The sequence below is a fragment of the Carcharhinus amblyrhynchos genome, chromosome 20 (assembly GCF_965287045.1).
Source record: "Carcharhinus amblyrhynchos chromosome 20, sCarAmb.v2.hapA, whole genome shotgun sequence".
Taxonomy (NCBI): Eukaryota; Metazoa; Chordata; class Chondrichthyes; order Carcharhiniformes; family Carcharhinidae; genus Carcharhinus; species Carcharhinus amblyrhynchos.
This window is the reverse complement of record NC_137343.1, coordinates 49,926,541-49,934,218: the sequence shown is the minus strand read 5'-3', so window position 1 is coordinate 49,934,218 and position 7,678 is coordinate 49,926,541.

Genomic DNA, 7,678 nt, shown 5'->3' with positions numbered 1-7,678 from the left:
TCGGCTTCTGCCTCACCGTCCCAGGAGCTGACACAGAGAGGGTTCAATGAGTGTCGAGTCTTCTGGGTCACCCTCTGGTCAGCACGGCACACCTCCTGATGGTGGAGGAGGGAACGGCCGAGGCCTCTGGCGTGCGAGGGTGGCGTGGACCCGGTAGCCGCAGGCTCCATGCTAGCCCTCTGAGACTACTCCTTCTCCAGCCACAGGGAGATACTGCTACAGAACCAGGAAATTAGGAAGGGATGGCGTGTAAATTCAGTGAGGGGTTGAGGTGGAAAATTAGAACGGCTTACAACATGGAATGTGGCAATAATATCGACGAGAATAAATGTTTTTTTATAAGTGTGATGAGAATTAGAAGATCAAAGCACTCATAGTTTCATTAGAAACTATAGATAAGACAGGGGAAATAATTAACTACTTTATAGCAGGGTTATGAAGCAATGTTACTAAGACAAGTTATAAAACCTTTATCAGAACAAGACTGGTTCCAACAAGGATTAGTGAAACTCTAGATAAGTGCAGACAATCTGAGATTTATATTGAGGGGGGGGCGGTTATGACACAACAGGTAACCGAGGACTTGTTCAACTATCAGTTAAAATAGAAAGTAAATCCTGAAATCACGTCGCACTTCTTACAAACACTGGACATCCCAAAGCAGCAAACAGCCACTTTCCAAGTGCAGTCACTTAGTTACGTACGGAGCTGTGGGCAAACACTCAGGGCGCCACCTTACCCACCATTCACACTGCGCTCCCATAAGAAATAGGAGCAGGAGTCGGCCATCTAGCCCTTCGAGCCTGCCCCGCCATTCAATAAGATCATGGCTGATCTGAAGTGGATCAGTTCCACTTTCCCGCTTTCTCCCCTTAATTCCCCTGTCTATCAGAAACCTATCTACCCGTGACTTCAATATATTTAGCGAGGCAGCCTCCACCACTTCAACGGGCAGAGAATTCCAGAGATTCACCACCCTTTGAGTGAAGAAGTTCCTCCTCAACTCCGATCTAAACTGCACCCCCCCTTATCTTGAGGCTGTGCCCTCTAGTCCTACTGTCCTTTCTAAGCAGGAAGAATCTCTCTACCTCTACCCTATCCATCCCCTTCATTATCTTATACGTCTCTATAAGATCCCCCCTCATCCTTCTAAACTCCAACGAGTACAGACCCAGTCTATTTAGTCTCTCTTCTTAGTCCAACCCCCTCATCTCTGGTATCAGCCTAGTGAACCTCCTCTGCGCTCCCTCCAAGGCCAATATATCCTTGCGCAAGTGTGGCGACCAAAACTGCACACAGTACTCCAGCTGCGGCCTCACCAGTGCCCTATACAGTTGCAGCAAGACCTCCCTGCTTTTATATTCTATCCCCCTCACAATAAAGGCCAACATTCCATTCGCCTTCAAGGTAGCACACTGGTTAGCACTGTTGCTTCACAGCTCCAGGGTCCTGGGTTCGATTCTCGGCTCGGGTCACTGTCTGTGTGTGGAGTTTGCACATTCTCCTCGTATCTGCGTGGGTTTCCTCCGGTTTCCTCCCACAGTCCAAAGATGTGTGGGTTAGGTTGATTGGTTGCGCTAAGAAATTGCCCCTTAGTGTCCAGGGATGTGTAGGTTAGAGGGATTAGTGGGTGTAATATGTAGGGATATGGGGGGAGGGCCTGGGTGGGATTGTGTTCGGTGCAGACTCGATGGGCCGAAGGGCCTCTTTCTGCACTGTGGGGTTCTATGATCACCTGCAGACTGGGTTTTTGCGACTCGTGCACTAGGACACCCAGATCCCTCTGCACCGTAGCATGCTGCAGCTTTTCGCCCTTTAAATAGCAATCCCTCCTACTGTTATTTCGGCCAAAGTGGATACCCTCACACTCCTCCTGTCACAGCTAAGACGGAGAATTTGGCACCCGGCTAAATGAGGAAGTCCGGCAGGTGTGAAGGGTGATAAGATTCCAGTCGGGAGTTTAGGCGGAGGTGAGTCAGAGATAGCACGGTTTTGCTCGGGAGAGGTTACTGATTTAATTTGAGGAAGTAACGAGGAGGATAGATGAGGGCGGGTGCGGTAGGTGTTTTGGACGGGGATTTCAGTAAGGCATTTGACAAGGTCCCACACGGCAGACTGATCAGGAATGTCAGATCTGGATATAGGGAGAGGGGGCAGGTTAGATTCACAACTGGCTCAGTGACAGGTAATGATCGATGGATGGCCTTTATAGCGAGGGGGATTGAATATAAAAGCAGGGAGGTCTTGCTGCAACTGTACAGGGCACTGGTGAGGCCGCAGCTGGAGTACTGTGTGCAGTTTTGGTCGCCGCACTTGCGCAAGGATATTTTGGCCTTGGAGGGAGTGCAGAGGAGGTTTACTAGGCTGATACCGGAGATGAGGGGGTTGGACTATGAAGAGAGACTAAATAGATTGGGTCTGTACTCGTTGGAGTTTAGAAGGATGAGGGGGGGATCTTATAGAGACGTATAAGATAATGAAAGGGATGGATAGGGTAGAGGTAGAGAGATTCTTCCCGCTTAGAAAGGACAGCAGGACTAGAGGGCACAGCCTCAAGATAAGGGGGGGGGGCGGTTTAGATCGGAGTTGAGGAGGAACTTCTTCACTCAAAGGGTGGTGAATCTCTGGAATTCTCTGCCCGTTGAAGTGGTGGGGGCTGCCTCGCTAAATATATTTAAGTCACGGGTAGATAGGTTTCTGATAGACAAGGGAATTAAGGGGAGAAAGCGGGAAAGTGGAACTGATCCACTTCAGATCAGCCATGATCTTATTGAATGGCGGGGCAGGCTCGAGGGGCTAGATGGCCTACTCCTGCTCCTATTTCTTATGTTCTTATGGTTTTGGAAATGGCAGACAGTTTGCAGTGGTGTTTCTCAGGGCTCAGCCTCGGGGCCCTTGCTGCTGGTTGTATATATTAATGAGTGAGACGTAATTGTGGAGGCATGATTGGGAAATTTGCAGATGATACAGAAATTGGCCGTGTACCTGATAGTGAAGAGGATAGCTGTCAACTCCAAAATCATCAATAGTTTGGTTGAGTGAGTGGAAAAGTGACAAATGGAATCCAGAAAAGTGTGAGGAAGGTAAACAAAGCAAGGCTGCACTCACTAAACGGTACAGTAGCACAGTGGGTTAGCACTGCTGCTTCACAGCCCCAGGGTCCTGGGTTCGATTCCTGGCTCAGGGTCACTGTCTGTGTGTGTGGAGTTTGCACATTCTCCTCGTGTCTGTGTGGGTTTCCTCCCACAGTCCAAAGATGTGCGGGTTAGGTTGATTGGCCGTGCTAGGAAATTGCCCCTTAGTGTCCAGGGATGTGTAGGTCAGAGGGATTAGTGGGTATGACATGTAGGGATATGGGGGTAGGGCCTGTTTGGGATTGTGTTTGGTGCAGACTCGATGGGCCGAAGGGCCTCTTTCTGCCCTGTAGGGTTTCTATGATTCAATAAACAGGAAGATATTGAGAGGGACTGAGGAAGTGAGAGACCTTGGAGTGCATGTCCACAAGTCCTAGAAGGTGGAAGTTCAGGTGGACAAGGTGATAAAGAAAGAATATGGAATCCTTCCCTTTATTGGGTGAGGTGTTGAATATAAAAGCAGGGATGTAATGCTGGAACTGTTCAAACACTGGTTAGGCCACAGCTGGAATTTTGTGTACAGTTCTGGTCACCATATTACAGGAAGAACATAATTGCACTGGAGAGAGTACAGAGGATAATTACAAAAATGTGGCTGGGGCTTGAAAATTGTAGCTATGAGGAGAGATTGGATAGGCAGGGGTTGTTTTAAGAACATAAGAAATAGGAGCAGGAGTCGGCCATCTAGCCCCTCGAGCCTGCCCCGCCATTCAATAAGATCATGGCTGATCTGAAGTGGATCAGTTCCACATTCCCTCTTTCTCCCCTTAATTCCCTTGTCTATCAGAAACCTATCTACCCGTGACTTCAATATATTCAGCGAGGCAGCCTCCACCACTTCAACGGGCAGAGAATTCCAGAGATTCACCACCCTTTGAGTGAAGAAGTTCCTCCTCAACTCCGATCTAAACTCCCCCTTATCTTGAGGCTGTGCCCTCTAGTCCTGTTGTCCTTTCTAAGCGGGAAGAATCTCTCTACCTCTACCCTATCCATCCCCTTCATTATCTTATACGTCTCTATAAGATCCCCCCTCATCCTTCTAAACTCCAACGAGTACAGACCCAGTCTATTTAGTCTCTCTTCATAGTCCAACCCCCTCATCTCCGGTATCAGCCTGGTGAACCTGGAACAGAGGAAGCTGAGGGGAGATCTGAATGAGGTGTAGAAGATTATGTGGAGTGTGGATAGAGTGGGCAAGGAGGATGAGGCAGCGCCAGCTAGGGCGGTTTTGTGCCAGAGTAGACAAGGAGAGGCTTCTTTCCCCTAAGAGAGGGTGGCACGGTGGCACAGCGCCAGGGATCCGGGTTCAATTCCAGCCTTATGTCACTGTCGAGTTTGCAGACTCCCCCCAGGTCTGCGTGGGTTTCCTCCCACACTCCAAGAATGTGCGTGTTAGGTGGATTGACCATGCCAAGTTGCCCCAGGGTTTATGTGTGGGGGTAGGACCTGGGTGGGATTGTGGTCGGTGCAGACCCGATGATGTCCTTCTACACTGTAGGGATTCTATGGTTCAATGAGGGGTCAATTAGCAGAGGATATAGGTTGTGGTTGTTGTTCGTCCATCGTCATCGATGGGGACCCCAACACCATTAGTCATTTTGAGGCTGGTTTCAGTGTGTCCGAAGGTGACCGATCAGGGCCAATTCGGGCACAGAATGTCCTGGCACATATTGGACAGACTTGTGTAGACGCTGTAGTTGTTGCGCTGGTGGCTCTGGACTTGCGCAGCTCGCGCTTAAGTTGTGCTTCAGCAATACACCTTGCATCGTGAGCTTGACAGCCCTTGTGGATGAGGCAGCGCCAGCGTTTCCCAGGTGGTCGTGTTAATGTCAAGCGACTTCAGGGAGGCTTTGTGTGCGTCTTTGTAACGTTCCTTCTGCCTTCCATGTGAGTGTTTTCCAGCAGAGAGTTCCCCAAAAAGGAGGTGCTCGGGTCTGTGCTCATCGGATGATGTGACCTGCCCACCGGGTCTGTGCTCTCATCAGCAGTGTGTGGACTGATGGTAGACTTGCTCTGGAGAGAACTTCAGTGTCTGGTTCTTTATCTTGCCATCTGATGCATAATATTCTCCGAAGACAAGTCACGTCGAAATGATTGAGCTGTCTTGCATGCCTTCGATACACAGTCTACGTTTCACAGGCATACAGGAGGGTAGTGAGTACTGCGGCGCTGTAGACTTTCAGTTTTGTTGCTTGTCTGATTCCTCGACATTCCCATACAGTGGAGCGCATTCTACCGAAAGCGGAACTTGCCTTTGCTATTCTGCAGTTAGCTTCTGTATCAATAGTCACTGTTTGGGAGAGGGTGCTGCCAAGATAAGTGAACTGGTCCACTGCCTGTAGTTTCTGCCCTTTGATTGTGATTATGGGTTCTGTGTACGGTGCATGAAGAGCAGGCTGGTGCATAACTTCGGTCTTTTCAATGTTGATGGTGAGTCCAAAGTTGTCACAAGCTGTGGAAAATTTGTCCGTGCTGACTTGCATCTCTGGCTCTGAGCCAGTATACAGGGCACAGTCATCGGCAAAGAGGAACTCTGTCAGAACAGTCTCCTTCACTTTGGTAATAGCTTGAAGAGCTTCCCATCCACTCTGTACTTGAGGCTGATTCCAGCAACACTGTCCTGGAAGGCATCATTCAGCGTGGATTTAGGTAGAAGGATGAAAGGAGATCCGCGGAGGGTGCTGGCTGTTTGGAGCTTGCTGCCTGGTTTAGTCAGGCTATAACCTGCTGTAACCTGCAAAGCTACTAACTGGGAGCTGGAAGGTGGGAAGGGAAGGAGCAGCTCGTGTCAGTGTCTGCGCTGTAATGTTTCGTGGTTCGAATGAAAAACAGAACAAATTTATTAAAGACAATTGTAGTTTCCATAGATAAGAAGGTTCTTTTTAGAAGTATTGGCTGATTATGTAGATAAAGGAAATGTGTGTGTGTGTGAATGTGTGTGTGTTTGTGTGTGTGTGTGTGTGTGAGTGTGTGTGTGTGTTTGTGTGTGTGTGTTTGTGTTTGTGTGTGTGTGTGTGTATTTGTGTGTGTGTGTTTGTGTTTGTGTGTGTGTGTGTGTGTGTATTTGTGTGTGTGTGTTTGTGTTTGTGTGTGTGTGTGTGTGTGTATTTGTGTGTGTGTGTTTGTGTTTGTGTGTGTGTGTGTGTGTGTATTTGTGTGTGTGTGTTTGTGTTTGTGTGTGTGTGTGTGTGTGTATTTGTGTGTGTGTGTTTGTGTTTGTGTGTGTGTGTGTGTGTGTATTTGTGTGTGTGTGTTTGTGTGTGTGTGTGTATTTGTGTGTGTGTGTTTGTGTGTGTGTGTGTATTTGTGTGTGTGTGTTTGTGTGTGTGTGTGTATTTGTGTGTGTGTGTTTGTGTGTGTGTGTGTGTGTGTATTTGTGTGTGTGTGTATGTGTGTGAGTGTTTGTGTGTGTGTGAGTGTTTGTGTGTGTGTTTGTGTGTGTGTTTGTGTGAGTGTGAGTGTTTGTGTGAGTGTTTGTGTGAGTGTTTGTGTGAGTGTGTGTGTGTGTTTGTGTGTGAGTGTGTGTGTGAGTGTGTGTGTGTGTACATTTGTGTGTGTGTGTATGTGTGTGAGTGTTTGTGTGAGTGTTTGTGTGTGTGTGAGTGTTTGTGTGAGTGTTTGTGTGAGTGTGTGTGTGTGTTTGTGTGTGAGTGTGTGTGTGAGTGTGTGTGTGTGTACATTTGTGTGTGTGTGTATGTGTGTGAGTGTTTGTGTGAGTGTTTGTGTGTGTGTGAGTGTTTGTGTGAGTGTTTGTGTGAGTGTGTGTGTGTGTTTGTGTGTGAGTGTGTGTGTGAGTGTGTGTGTGTGTACATTTGTGTACGCGTGTGTTGTGTGTTTTTCTGGATTTGGTGGCCTAATTTAATCCCTTTACCGACAGTTGCACTGAGAGACTGCCACACTGAGGGACTGAGGGCAAGATCGGAGAATCCCAGTCCCGGGAGCGAGGGTCGGAGAATCCCAGTCCCGGGGGAGAGGTCGGAGAATCCCAGCCCCGGAGCGAGGTCGGAGAATCCCAGCCCCCGGAGCGAGGTCGGAGAATCCCAGCCCCGGGAGCGAGGTCGGAGAATCCCAGCCCCGGGGGGCGAGGTCGGAGAATCCCAGCCCCGGGGGAGAGATCGGAGAATCCCAGTCCCGGGGGAGAGATCGGAGAATCCCAGTCCCGGGGGTGAGGGTCGGAGAATCCCAGTCCCCGGAGCAAGGTCGGAGAATCCCAGTCCCGGGAGCGAGGGTCGGAGAATCCCAGTCCCGGGAGCGAGGGTCGGAGAATCCCAGCCCCGGGGGTGAGGGTCGGAGAATCCCAGTCCCCGGAGCGAGGTCGGAGAATCCCAGTCCCGGGGGTGAGGTCGGAGAATCCCAGCCCCGGTGGCGAGGTCGGAGAATCCCAGTCCCCGGAGCGAGGTCGGAGAATCCCAGACCCGGGTGAGGTCGGAGAATCCCAGCCCCGGTGGCGAGGTCGGAGAATCCCAGCCCCGGAGCGAGGTCGGAGAATCCCAGTCCCGGTGGTGAGGTCGGAGAATCCCAGCCCCGGAGCGAGGTCGGAGAAT